We start from the raw sequence: 15,805 nt of genomic DNA on the forward strand, positions 1-15,805 counted from the left end.
CATAGGCAAGGCATGGGTTATCGTTATTCAGAAAAAAGATGCTAGAATCTGTTAGCACAAATTAAAACCACTTGTTGGTCTTTGTAAACGTTTAAATATTTTTGGGGAATAAAATACATTTCACTTTTGTACAGTCTAAATAGTGTTGCACTACATAGTACATACCGAGTAGGACATAGACAATGTTTGAACATAGACAAGGGAGAACATAAGCATAGCAAAGCACTCTCATACTTTTGAACCAAAACATAAACAATGTGCAATGCATCATGTAGGGCTCCACTAGACATGTATTGCTCACTAGACAAATGTTATATTATGGCTTTGTATCGTGGAGTCCTACTACTCTACTAGACATGTATTACTTAGCAGACAAATGATTCTGTGGACTCTATTCTGAAATCATTGTCTTTAATCTTGAGAAGTGTTTGTTCTTCTAATATAGGGAAATAGAGGATACCATACTCTTAGCTTTACAGAAGCCTGAAGTGCATGATGACATTGCTCGCGATACGTGCTGCAAATTTGGGATAGATAGACCTCAAGTTGTACCTATGCAAGGACTACCTCAGGTGAGACTAGAGTTCCTTTTACATCTTGGTTTGACCTGATAGAAACTAGATCTGCAAAAGTAAATGGAACAAGTTTGGTTCTGTTACTCGAATTTGAGATTGAGATTAAATTCTCATGCTTTGAATGGACACCAAGTGGGGGAAATGGGGCTGGGATGATTTGGTTAACCTTTGGGGATTTCTAGGTTAGTAGTAGCTTGTTATCAGTTTCTAGTAACTTGTTTATGTGTCCTTTTATTATAATTAGATAGAAAATTAGAAATTTTGCTAAACTTTGAACTTTAATTTGCGACCTTCATAATTTGTCAGAGTAAGTTCTAGCAACTGGCCTTTTGATTGTATTGAGGTTTGAACCATACTTATGGAATGCATGTAAGGGGTTTGTGTTGGAGCACCGGGCTGGCGAGAACCGTGCTCCAATCATTTCAGATGATAGCCCCAACAAAGATATCAACATTGCCTTCTATAATATCCTGATGCTGAAAAAGTAGATACTACTACCCCAATAGATCTTATATTTCTTTTCTTTATTTCCTTTTCAGTTTTAGTAGAAGAAAATGTTGTTGGCTTGGGATTTAGCATGGTTCTTGGATTCTACAAAGCGATTGTCTTCACCAATCCTTTGATAAATTCTATTAGAATGCTTAATTGCAAGATATGCAATGATGTAATTCTTGCTCCAATCCTAATGAACCAGTTCTTCACAATAGGCTAAACCATCAGAAAGTTAACTACTAACTACAATCAAACTATTTTTTGAGAAGCAGTTATTATTTTGTTACAACTTTCAATACAGAAGACAAAACACATGAAATTTGATAATTGTAATCCTCACATTTGAACCATATTATTGCAGTACCACAAGAATAGTTTCATTTTAACTGCAAAGTCATTCCTTATAGTTGTCAATGAACTATCATGTTGTGACACCCCAGTGTCACCTAGGGCTTCTCTCAAGTGCTAACCCAAGAACCATCATTTTATGTGAACCAAATTGAGCATGAGCACCAAATTGACTTAATAATAAAGGATCCACTAAGCTTATACTTAAAAGTATCATGTTCAAGGCAAATGGGTTTTCAAAAGGGCAAAATGTTGCAACCCCCAATAAAAACCCTAATTGAGCCCTATAAACAAAATTCAAGAGAAGGGGAAAAGGGTATGAAAAATATAAAATCATGGCTTGGGCCAATTATAAACATTAAAGTACACTAAATAAGCAACAACAAAGATTATGGAAGCTTGGTCAAAACAATTTAAATAAAACCCTAAACAAGCTTCTCAAGTGGGATTTCATTAGGGAATTCTGAAATTCAGAATTCTGAATTTCAGACCTTGAGCCAAAGATCAAGCGTGTTCACCTTGATCCCTAACTCAAATCCTAATGGCCCCATTAACAAAAACGTGCATAACTAACCTCTCTGTCTTGTGCCAGAAGATGGCATCGGGACACGTGCCTTGGACACGTCAAACTAGTGATCTTCCCCCTGTGTGCGGCAGTGAGACAAACCAGATTTCTTTCCTCTCTATCTCTTAATCCAGTCAGCCAAACCTGCTAGCCTCCACACACAAACGACAAAGGAACCTGAGAGGAAGAGATCTCTCAATGGGATCATGGCCATAATCTCAAAGATTTGGGGCCAATCCACGCTTGAACTCGACCTCTCTCTGCGCTACCTCGTGCTCGACGCTGTGCCAGGCGCTAGAGCGCGCACTGGCTTTCGCCGCGCACGCCCCAAGCGCTTGTCAGAGCCCTGCCCTCGGCCGTGCTGGCCCGCGCCTATAAAGCCTCCTCGGGCGCACCTCACTTCACCCCGTGCTCACCATCGCTGGCCAAACGCCCCTCACTACAACAGCTATAGTCATTTTCGGCGGCCAGAAGCCGCCGAAAATAAGCCAGTTCCCGCCGAAAATAAGCTATTTTCGGCGGCAAAAGGCTTATTTTCGGCGGCTTCTGGCCGCCAAAAAAACCTGGCCGAAAATAAGGCTTTACTTTCGGCGGCCAGGGCCTGGCCGCCGAAAATAGCTTATTTCCGGCGGCTGGCTTCGTGGCCGCCGAAAGTAATCTATTTTCGGCGGCTGTCTCTCTGGCCGCAGAAAATAAAGACTGCCGAAAATAAAACCCTTATTTTCGGCGGCCAGGGGGGCCGCCGAAAATTACTAATTTCAGAGCAAAAAAAATTGAAAAAAAAACGAAAAATAACAGAATTTTATACAAAATTCATACAATCACAGAAATTCCATACAATAACAGAAAATTCATACTTGAGTTCATAACATAAAACTTGAGTCCATACAAATATAAAGTCCACAAATAGTCCATACAAACATAAAGTCCACAAATAGTTCATTACAACACAGTGCGGCACAAAGCTAACTTAATCACACATTGGGGTCGTTGGAGTTGTGTCCACTACCTCCAGAAGCCAATAACTGGTCGACGAAGTCGTGTAACGGGTTTGGATCCTAAAAAAAAGATGACATTAATAACGGCTACAGTTACATGTATAACGACTATTCAAACAAATTGTTTCTCAAACTAACCTCTCCTGCATAAGCTCCCTCCCCTGCATAAGCTCCTCCTGGTGCTGGTATGACCGGTGGTGGCGTGTTGTGGCCCATGACCCCGGATCCCTACAAAATCAAGTTTAGTAAATGTTGGGGACTTGTTCTCAAATGCTAAGAGTTAAGAACAAGGCAACATAAAAAGTGTTAAGTGTTAAAGTCCTTCGTCCTTCGAAGCATTATGTCCCTTCGGGAAATAATGAGCTTCGGACGAAGGTCATAAGAGACATACCTTCGTGAACATAACAAGTAATGACGAAGGATTCATATAAAGCATGAAATATAATATAAGCATCATCACAGAATCATTTCTATTTTACTAACATGGAAAAATAGAAATGATTTCAAATTACAAATGTACCTTCGGTCCTGAGAGAAGATAAAAAGTACAAGCGTGACGCAAAAGCAAATGCCAAGTCAGCGTGAACAGTACGGGGGTACTGTTCACCTATTTATAGGCACGGGATACAACCCATACAAAATTACATACATGCCCTTTACATTTGGTGATAATTCCATAGCAATCTATCGAGGTCTAAATGGCCTTTTCATCTTTAAGTCGGTTCCCTTTTCTGCGAACATGCCGAAGCTTTCCTGCTTCACAGCTTCGGCACTGCCAACCTTCGTATCTTTTGAGGTTCTCCCTCTTTGACATAAGTCCGAAGGTACCTGTTCACACATTACACTCTAGAAACACTGTTAAATCATGTTTTTGAGGACCTTCGGAAGCCGAAGGCCCCCAACAGTAAAGATTTGACAATTAGGTTGATACAAACGACAAGTCTTAACTAAATTGAATAACCTGAGGTGGAGGTGGAGGTGGCGGAGCATGTAATCCCCACTGAGGCATCGGCGGCTGAAATTGAGGGAAAACAAATGGTTGCTGCTGTGCCTGCTGTGGAAACCAAGACTGTTGCAAATATAATATATTAGTTATAGAACCAATATCGAGCGTGTTGAGAATAAATAAGACACTCACGTTCATTGCTTGTTGCGCCTGTGCGTTGTAAGCAGCCATGTACTCTGATTGCTGTTGGAGAAATGCCATTTGTTGTTGCCGCATCTCTTCACGAAATTTTTCTTGCTGCTCCCTCATAGCTTCCTCCATGCTAGATACAGAGCGGCGACTATGGCTGCTACTACCACAGCCCGCCTGCGACGAAGAGCCGCCACGAGAACGCAACTCCGTCGAATCGATAACACCGGTAAACATAGAATATCTTGAAGAACAAGAAAATTAGCTATTCGGTCGTAGTTCCAATATTATTGAAAACAATTCACAAGTTCATACCGTCCATGCGCCTTGCCTCCAAGTGAATGCACAACCTCAGCGTCGATGGTAGGCGCTCCTCGCCAATCGTAGTCTTCTCCATACTTCTTAACCATCTCCTGCCCGTATGTCTCCTGCAATACAATATGAAGGTTCAGCACACATGTAATTTATAGCTATATGGGAAGAAAACATTAATCATAACAACAACTAACCATACGCTCAACGGCCGCTTGACTACACAGCTCATCGGAGATTTCACTGTTTTTCGCTCGATGCCCTCTCCTATAAACATCGATTGGGCTCGGGACAACTCCAGTTTGAGCCTCCTGCAAATATATGAGTTCAATCCTGTTTCATTTCTGAGTAAAACAGAATACTACATACTCACCATTCGCTTAGCCAACCGAATGTGTCCATCAGCCCCATAGGTATGGTTGACTACGACCTCATCATCGTCCTCGTCCTGCTGATGGCGCTGCCTATGTCGATTTCTATTTGACTTCTCAATCCACTCGGGCGAAGCCCATATCTCACACAAAGCCTTGTAAGCCTGCGGCCGGTGTTCCATCCATGGAAGAGTTACCTGCATATAAAGCGTTAGCTCAAAATTACATTCACATCTGAATGAGTTGTTAAATTAGATGTTTACCTCCATGTACTGGTCTACAGTCAAGTAGACATCTGAATATTGTCGAAAGTTGTTGATAGAATGACCTCGGCGCTTCATGTACGCGTTCACAACCTGTAGACGAGCATTGGAAAATGCATCCCTGCACACCTTTTTCGCATTTTTCTCTAATACTCGGTCTGCATGCTCTTGAGCCTCAGGTTCCACACGATAGCGTCTCTGTCCAACATCGAAAATAAAATTAGTTCAAAAGCAACTAATAAATGTTAGGTTGAAACAACTAATAAATGTTAGTTCGAAAAAATTACCCAAAAGTCGTGCTTGACGGCGCCTTGAGCTGTTCCATATGTAGCATGTGGAGCTAGTGCGAAGTGCGACCAGCTAGTGCAAGGAACCACCACACCTTTCGGGTCGGTGACAATTCCTGGGTTATGTAGACGACAGAGGTTACCTAAGACTTGATTAACCTGTCTATGGTGACCTCGACCGTCAAATGACGTGTCTTCCCATTGGCTGCATGACAAAAAACAAGAAAGTCATGTCATATATATAGTGTAAAATAAACAAATAAGTAAGAACAAAGTGGCCAAACGTGAGTACCTATCACCAACCGGGATGATCAGTACTCGAGCTTCAGATTGTGCAGGCGCTGACGGAGGTAGGACAAAGTGGCCCTTCCGAGTGCCCCTTCGTCGAACGACAGGAGCCTCGGTGGTATCGTCATCCGCCTCAGCATCTATGCCCTCATGGGCCTGCTCGTCCTCCTCGTTATCCTCCTCATGGGCCTGCTCGTCCTCGTCCTCCTCCTCATGGTGTTGCACCTCCTCCTCGTCGTCCTCCTCTTCCTATGCACATGAAATAGAGACACGTAAAAATTTACATAAACATTTACATAAGATCAATTACACAAGTGACTGACAAATAAGATCAATTACATAAACATTTACATCGGTACTCCGTTGTAGAGCGATAGGTGTATCACGTAGTTCTGGCCGAGCGTGTCTCAGCAACGCCTCCTGTCTGCTCTGGCTAGAAGAACTCCCTTGGAAAAGGGAACGTGCACCAGGGAGTATCCTGCTAGCCGCATTAAGAAACCCCCTAGCAGTGCGCTTTGGTTTATTCCTACCACTCATCCTGTTCAATAGAAAAACATTAAATGTATTAGCTCCATAAAATTAAGTGAACTAATAAAAAATCAAATAATACATCACATAATATGAAATTTTGCATTACACATCAAAATTCATCAGAATCACGATCAAGGAGTCTTCTTCGATCCAAAGCTCGCAATGTGGCTTTTTTGTTCCTTGGATTTCGTTTTCGTTTCGGTGCAACACACTCATCAGTAGTGACATCGTTACGGTCTCCGACTAGTGAGTTCAGTGCAACACCCTCATCGATAGTAAAAGTAGTTGGCAATTCTTCTTCTTGATAAACATCATCGGCCTGTTCATCTTCGAATTGATAACCAGCAGTGCAAGGAGTATGTAAACGTTCCCTAGGGTTCACCTTATGAACTACCCACCATGCTTCAAACTTCGGATTTGGGTATGACATATAGTAGACCTGCTCGCACTGGTGTGCAAGGATAAAATTATCATGGCCTCGAAGTCGTTCCTTGTGCTTTACTTCAGTTATACCATATTGACTTTGTCTAATACCATTAGTGCTGTCAAACCAATCACATAGAAAGAATACTAATTTCAAAGGTTTGTTCCCTGCAAAATTAAACTCTAGGATGTTTTGAATGATGCCATAATAATTAGTTTCTCTGCCGAGTGCATCGAGTGCCCTAGTCAGAACTCCAGTGTTACGTGTGGCTGCACGAGGACGAGACTTTTCAAATTGGTCTGAACGAAAACGAAAGCCATTCACATCGTATCGACCAAATGTTCTGCAAGTGACCGTCCCATAAGATAGCTGTCTCAAGTCCTCGTGTATGTTAGGAGTCTTTGTGCACTGCAAATAATATACAGTTCAAATGACTACCTCGCGTAAAAGGCTAAATGACATGAAAGTAAGGAATATAGAGAGTTTACATGCTCGCGAAACCAGTCAACAAAATTAGGTCTTCCTTGCCTCCCATGTCGTCGCATAGTATCTAGTTGTTTGCTTGTAGGCTGATGGGAATAAGTCCAATTTTCCTCGTCGAACTTACTGTACGACAAATAAGTAATTAAATATGGCTCCTTTGGTAAAGAAATTAAGGGGTAAAATAAAGACTTACATGAAATATGGCTCCATCTCTTCCATATTAGAGTACATGTATAGCAATGCGGACATTCTTTCATCCATGCTAAGGTGGTAGAACGTGCCCTTACTAGTACTTGTGCCTCTCCATTGGAAAATGTTTAGATCACTGACAGGAGGTTCCTCATCGACATTGTATCGCATGGTAGCAGCATAGACATTATGTTCCTCTGCGAAATACACACTCGTGAAGTATGAAACCTCCTTTAGCAAAAAAGCTTCAGCGATGCATCCTTCTACTCTAGCCTTATTTCGAACCATGCCTCGCAGGTTTTTGAGTGCACGTTCAATGTGATACATCCACCTATATTGTACAGGTCCACCAACCTTTGCCTCATATGGAATGTGAATAAGTAGATGCTCCATCGGATTGAAGAATCCAGGTGGGAATATTTTTTCTAGCTTGCATAACAACACTGGTATTTGTTTCTCCAACTTCTCCATCATATTTTTACTTATTTCTTTAGCACAGATCTGCCTGTAGAAATAACTTAGCTCAGCTATTGCTTGCCACATGGCGTCGGGCATATAACCACGAAACATGACAGGGATAATCCTCTCCATTAATATATGGAAGTCATGGCTCTTTAACCCAGTTAGTTTTCCCGTTTTCAAATTCACAGCTCTTTTCAAGCCCGCAGCATAACCATCGGGAAATTTAATTTTTTTCATCCATCTCATTACCTCGATCTTGTCTTTAGAGGTAAGACAGAACAAGGCACGGGGCGGCCTACCGTTGTCATTGAGCACTTGGGTTGGTCGGTCACAAAGCATTGCTAGATCTCTTCGAGCTTTCAGATTGTCCTTTGTTTTGTCAAAATGCATGCAGGTGTGTATGAGGGCTTCAGCAACATTACTTTCTTGGTGCATGACATCAATGTTGTGCACAAGAATCAATGACGACATATAAGGGAGCTCCCAGAGACCACATATATGTGTCCAGTTGTGGTCCACTCCGAATCCTTCGTACTTGTCCCCCTTTTCATTTAGGACAAGGTTGTTCAGCTGAGCATATATTTCTGCCGCGTTAAGACGTTTAGGCGGACCTTTGGTGACCACGGTGTTCTTTATAAAGTTTTTCTTATCGCTCCTAAAGGGGTGTTTCCTGGGCAACCAGCGTCGATGACAATCGAAGTAAGTGATCTTTCCACCATGAGCAAGACGGAAGCAATCTGTATCTGAACCGCAATATGGACATGTCAATCTACCATGTGTACTCCAACCGGTAAAAATAGCATACGCCATGAAGTCATGCACCGACCACAAATAAGCAACTCGAAGTTTGAATATCTGTTTTGTAAAAACATCGTATGCTTCAACACCTTTCCAAAGCTCCTTCAACTCTTCAATCAAGGGTTTTAACATGACATTGAGGTTCTTTCCAGGATAGTCTGGGCCAGGAATGATTAAGCAAAGAAATATAAATTCATATTTCATACAAAGAGAAGGTGGAAGGTTGTATGGAATAACAAAGACGGGCCAACATGAGTATGATGATGCCATTTGACCAAAAGGTGTGAAGCCATCGGTCGCGAGGCCTATTCGAACATTCCTCGGATCAGCTGCAAACTCAGGATCAAACGTGTCGAGAGCCTTCCATGCATCCCCATCTGAAGGGTGCACGATTAGGTCATCGTTATCACGGACACCTTCTTTGTGCCATCGCATGTGCATAGCGGTTTTTTTAGATAGAAACATTCGTTTCACTCGAGGAGTTAGTGGCAAGTAGCGGAGATGCTTATGTGCAACATCTGTCATCACCTTTTCACCCTCATCATTAACAACTTCCACAAATCTAGATTGTCCACATTTCAGACATTTTTTCTCTTCCGCATGCTCCTTCATGAAAAGCATACAATTATTTTTGCACACATCAATCTTCTCATAATCCATACCGAGACCTTTGATAATTGTCTTTGATTGGTACATGTCTTTAGGCAACTTATTGGGCTTTGGGAGCACATCTCCTAATAACTTTAAAATCTCATTGTAACAATTGTTCGAGAAAAAGTACTTGGACTTAATGGCCATGAGCCGAGTCACAAAAGCGAGTATATTCACATCTGTGTGTTCATGCAACGGCTCTTCAGAGTCTTTTAGTAGTTTAAAAAATCTGGAAACCTCTGGTGTGGCAGGATCCTCGGAGCTTAGGTTGAATTCTGGACGTAGCGAATCTACCATCTCATGCATCGCATCATCGCCAGCCCAATCATTGTTCTCCTCCTCTTCTACATTCCGGTTGGGTACTACCTCACCATGATGTTCCCACACCTCATATCCGGGCATAAATCCAAACTGACAAAGATCTAGGCTAACTCTTTCCTTATTAAGAAATATACTGTTTTCGTGACGCCTACAAGGGCATCTGACAGTGCCGGTTAAGGACAAAGCGAATACGTGGTCCACAAAATCTTTGGTCTTGGCTACCCACTCATCAGAATGACGCCCATTCCTACTCCAGCCATTGTACATCCATGCACGATCTTCAACCATGCCTGAGACTGTTAAACCGAATCATATCGTGAAAACATTATTCAACTACGTTAATGGTTTCGGTCCTATATATATGTATAGGCAAGAATAGGTTCTAAACCCACAGCAAGCTAGCAGGACCAAAAAAAATTCGGCAGCATGACCTCGCTGCCACTAAACAATATAAGAATGAACCACATATACCACGTACATATATCTTTCCTAAACGACATAAACCACATATAATACTAATCAACAAACACATATATAATTAATCAACAAACACATATATATAAACCACTAATACATTAATAAACCACATATTATACAATAAAATATGGCCAAAAATACACCATATAATTTCAAAAATATACTAAACAATAGTATTAATCAAACGCACTAATCAACAAACACAATTACAACGATATACTAATTTCGGCGGCAATTAAATAAAAGGCCGTCGAAAATAAGAAATAAAATAGACAAAAACAATACCTTAATGGAGTCGACGAGGGCGGGGGCGGACGGCGGGGGTGGCTGGCGGGGGCGGACGGCGCGGGTGGCTGGCGGGGGCGGACGACGGTTGGCGGCCGTCCACGGCGCGGCGGGGCGGCGGCCGACGAGGGAGGACCGCGCGCGCGCTCGGGCGGCCGGCGCCGGAGGCCGACGGTGGGGGCGCTGGGCGGTCGGCCGGCGGGGGCCGAGGGCGGGGGCGGCCGGCCGGCGTCCACGGCGCGGTGGCCGGCGAGGCGCGGTGGCCGGCGAGGGGCGGGAGCGCGCGCGACAGGGGCTGGCGGCGACGGCGGCGGACGACCGGCTATAGCAGCGCGCGGGATTGAGAGAGAGAAAGACGGAGAACCGAGGGGATGCAGTTTTTAATGGTTAATTTTCGGCGGCCGAGACAGGTGGCCGCCGAAATTAGGTCTATTTTCGGCGGCCGAGACAGGTGGCCGCCGAAATTAGGTCTATTTTCGGCGGCTGCCTCTTAGGCCGCCGAAATTAGTACTATTTTCGGCGGCATACGCGGGCCGCCGAAATTAACTTCTTATTTTCGGCGGCTGTACCCTGGCCGCCGAAAATAACACGGGCCGCCGAAAATGATCTACAGTGTTGTTGTGCCTCCTTAGCTCCGGCGAGCTCCTTTCCGCCCGCCATTGCCGCCAGAGCCTCGACCACCGTGGCCAGCCCACTCTAGTCACCCCAAGTCGCGCCAGTGCTTCGGTTAGCTTCGCCATTAGCTTGTGAAGCTTTCCAAGTCCTCGGACCTGGCAGAACCTCACCGGAAGGTGAAGATCGACCTCACCGGACTTCAGCCACCCTCCTGCGCGCGTAGACTGGGCACTCCGGTGAGCCATTCTTCAATTCCTTGCGCACACACCTTCCTTGACCCCTGGTGAAGCTCTCTGACCCGTTTGATTGGTCAATTGTGCCCTGGATAGGCCGGACTCCTCGCAGCCGACGAGCTCCCCCGCCTGCGCACGCGGACAGGCCAACTCTGCCCATCCCCGACGGCAACCCGCACATCGCCGTGACCCTCAGAACCTCCCCTACACCCTCGGCCACCTCACCGGAGCAGTCTCGCCGCCGGTAAGTCCCTCCGCCCTTTCTAACGCCGCGGGTACTGTTTAGGTTGGGGAAAGGACCTCGGGTTAGGATTAGAAGAATCCAGGGGTTTTTTGAGATGTCAGTGACTCAATTGAATATTCGCCCAGGGACTAGTCTGTAAGGAAAACTTAAAACACCCGCTAGGGACCCCGTTGCAAAGTAGTTTTCCATTTAATCATTTCTGTTTAATCTTTTTAATGAACAGAAAACTTAGAAAATTCATAACTTGATGAATATTTAACCAAAAATTGTCAAACCAATTTTGCTAGATTCTAAATATTATGGACTACCAATTAAAAATACTGAACCCTATGCTTTCTGTTCTAATTTTTAGAGTTTAAAATTAAATACAGAAACTGACCAAACCTTGTTTAATTAAAGAAAATTAGTTATGCTTTTGTGCTGAACCTAAGAAAATTTGTAGATGTTCAAACCCCATTTAAACACTGTTTAAAAATAGTAAGAACTCTAGTATTGGAAAATTTAGTGTAAATATCCATTAAAAGCCATTTCTGCCTAAACCTTAGGAAAATCAGAAAGGCCTTAGAAATTAATGACTAGTGGATGAAATTAGTTTTTCTAGTTTGCTTAAGTAATAAAGAACCTAGGAAAAATAAAGAAACCTCTAGTCTAGATCAGATTCAAAGAGAAATGTTTTATTTAGCATTATTCCAACTAGAAATTAATTATTAGAATTACAAAAACCAGACCCAAAATTGATAATAAAAATCCAATGAACTTGTAACCACCAAAACCCCACTGCAAAAATAATGGACATCCAAGCCCATCATTTTAAGTAAGGTAAATAAATATAATATGATAATGAGTCATATTCCAAATAAATCATGAGTAACCCAAAATAATGCAATAATGGGCAAATAAAATTTTGCTAGACCAATAATGAGATAGGCCACTAGAGAAAAATACAAACCCATTGGAAAGATGCAAAATAATACCTATTGCCAATATTTTGTAAAAAGGATGATTTAATCCAATTAATGCATACCACCACTCCCCTTGAACAAAAAGATGCAAAACTTCAGAATGATTGCTCTTGCGCAAAGAAGAAGCTAGGAAAAATCAGAAATCTGTTGTTTGATATTTTTCAAATATAGTGGTAGAAGAAAGCGCCCCTTTGGCTAGAAACTTTAGAAAATCCTAGTAAAATAACTAATAAGTATTAATGGCTAGAAATTTGTACCAAGTCATGTTATAGCATCTAAATGCCAGCAAAAATAAGTCCTAGGGAATTACCTACTATTGAATGATAGTTGTAGTTCAAATCACCCCTTCTGCCCTAAAATTTGGCAATTTTGTCCAGAGAAAACTATTCACTTCTAGAACCTTAAATTTTGAGACAGAGAATCATACGCCAGTAATAAGCCACTGTAATTTTTACAGAATTTTTGGAAATTTATTAAGGTGACTTGTAGTTCAAACCCACCCTAAAACCCTAAAGAAGATCAAGGGAAAGGAGGAATGATAAACCTCACTCCAATAAGTCCAACTTGAATTCTTGGCAATTCTTACTAAGGACCTTAGAAAGAATTCAGTGGAACCCCAAAATAAACCTACCACTTAACTCAGCTAAGTTTGATCCAATTTACCAAGTATACCACCAAAAATCTCGTATAAGCAAGATTTAGCTCTATCTAACTCAAGTAGATCATACACCATCAAAAGTTTAAATTACTAAAGCACATATCATATCATGCATATATCTTACGCATTGCATTCATTATATTGTAATCTAGCTGACGGAGAGTATGTGCTCCTCCCCGAGCAAGGAACTGTCCAAGAGGAGGACCAGGAGCAAGCTCCCGAGGCTGCTGTCGAGGATCTCCCCGCAGCCCCAGCTATTGAAGGCAAGCCCCGGTTTCATGCATAACCATTTATATATGCTATTTTACTACACTTAATGTTTGTAGGTTTGTACTGTGCACTTAAGTGTAGGAGTTGCTTGAAACCTCTAGTTGCATGAACTTAGGATTCCTTTTTGAGATGAATACTAGTATGCTAGGTCGAGTAGCTCCTTTGCTAATCAGGATCTCGGTAGAAGTCGAGTGATTTTTCTAGCACTCGCGCGAGGTCAGGAATTGATTGTATTCATCTTGACAACGGGATATATGTTAGTCTATGGACTTGGATCCAGGGAGGATGCCTTGACCATGAGACGGGAAAAAGGAATTAAGGATTAATGTGTGGATACCTGAGTCAAGCTTTTGAATGTACTAAGCACATGTCGGGAAATATGGTAACCGGTAAACCTAGTACCTGAGTGAAGCCGGGCGCGGACTTTATCCCTCACGCGACCTGAGACTGGGTCTCCCATGCTAGCTATGGTGGGTACAAGTGCAGTCACTGCACGACGGTAGACGGGGTCAGTGGAGTATTGTATGCCAAGGCGGTGAGGCCTGGACGTGAACAGGGAATCGATGGGGACGGTTGACATGTGTGGGGACGGAGTGCCCTAACATGTCGTGTGTTTAGGTTTACCTTGCAAGGATAAAAACTCGATTCGAATCGTTTGCTTCTCGCAGCTAATGAGACTGCTTGACCCCTTGTACTACATCGAGTAAGAAGTGAAATGAGGTTACATGAGACAATCTGTTGATTGAACTAAATGCTTGTTACCATGTATGCTTAGAAGGAGCAAACGTAGCTAAGATAATAATACTAGAATTTGAAAAGCTAAGATTTGATTTTAGAAATAGCTAGTGCTTTTGGCAAACCAAACCCCTCAGCCAAACAGCTGCATAGTCTAGAGGTAGAGGAGTAGATTCCTCACACCGGGTAAGTCTAGATGAGTATTAGTATACTCAGTCTTGCTTGTGGCATAATTTTTGCAGGTACGATTCAGGATATGGTTGATGGTGTGACTTGGCCTACCACCCTGCCACCGGGTTGGACGGTCGAGTGGGATGTTGCTCCGGTAGGAGAGGAGCACGAGGAGTAGTGGGCTAGGCCTCGCCCAATTCCTCGATACCGACAACATCGATTATCCGCTGCATTTTATTTCGTGAACTCTTATTTGCTACTCAAAAAACTCCGATCTATGTAATAATTCAGTACTTAATTTGAGGTTTCCTGTTTTATTGTATTTCTTCTATGACTCACCTTCGAGTGAGATTGTGGAATTTGATCCTGGTTAAGTGGCTCTATCAGACTAGATCTGAGGGACTGACGGGTTATTCCGATTTAAGTGTGTTGCGGCCCCTGGGGCGTGACTTAGGCACTTAAGCTAGAATAATTCGGGTGGTTCCGCCACACATGCGAAGATAGAATAAGAACTTTGTGATTGCTTGTTTATTTATGAGATTGAATAAGAGCGTTACTACAAAATATTTGTCATATCTTTTCAATTTTCTTTATTGTGTAATCATGGCCAAGATGTTTAGATTACTGATTAGCAGTTTTTCTATGCATTATTTTGAGTTTGTAGACAACAGACATGAGTGTCTTTTGATATTAATTTTCAGGTCAAAGGTTAGTTTTGTGGAAAACATACAATATGTTGGTATCTTCAATAGTACAAGATCATGTACCACACGTCGACATGACGACATCAATATTGACTAATTTCTTTCAATAGGATGGGAGAATGTTGAATGCTTCTTCAGATACAATTTCTTGGTCCGTCAAATCTGCTTGGCCCAAATGCAAGTTTTGCTCAAATGTGGCAAAAAATGATTGTCTCACCAATTGTCAGCACATTTGCTTCCAGCAAAGTTGTCCAGAGAAGGTAAGTTCTTATGAAGGTAAGTTCTTTTGATAGATGAAAAATCTAGCATTATTCTATCATTTACAGATCCATATGACCTATGTGATATGTGACGATGTGAGGTATTCAATCGTGTCTAACTACTAATTATTGCCTCCTCCTATTTGTTGTATAGGAAAAGATGAAATGGAACTCAAATTTTAGTGCTCGCACAAGTGTGGAGACAGTTGATGACCAAGTTTTTCAATTAGTATTTTAGTTTCGATTTAGAGTACACATATGTATGAGTTATTTGACAATGCTTGTTTATGAGAGATTGAGTGGTACCTATCTATATTATATTAATTATAATGTTATTAAATAAATGTGTGTGTATATTTCTCTTTCAAATTATTATAATGTGTTATCTCAAAAATGATTATAAATTGAAGAATGTACTTTAAATCTTAATAAGAGAGTCCCCAAAACATCTAATATCAGTCTCCTAAATAAGACTCCTAAATAAGATGGTTAGTAAAACGTCAAATACCAGTCTCCTAAATAAGATGGTTTTCCTATTGCAGACGTCTATTATCATAGAATATTCTAGTCAGTTTCATAAATACTTTGAGACTTAGAATGTTCGTATTCTCGACAGTTCTTTAGAAGGTGTTGGTGACTTGTTCTCAAATGCTATGAATCAAGAACAAGGCAAGATAAAATGTTAAATATTAACGCCC

This window comes from Zea mays, chromosome 4, assembly GCF_902167145.1.
Source record: "Zea mays cultivar B73 chromosome 4, Zm-B73-REFERENCE-NAM-5.0, whole genome shotgun sequence".
Classification (NCBI taxonomy): domain Eukaryota; kingdom Viridiplantae; phylum Streptophyta; class Magnoliopsida; order Poales; family Poaceae; genus Zea; species Zea mays.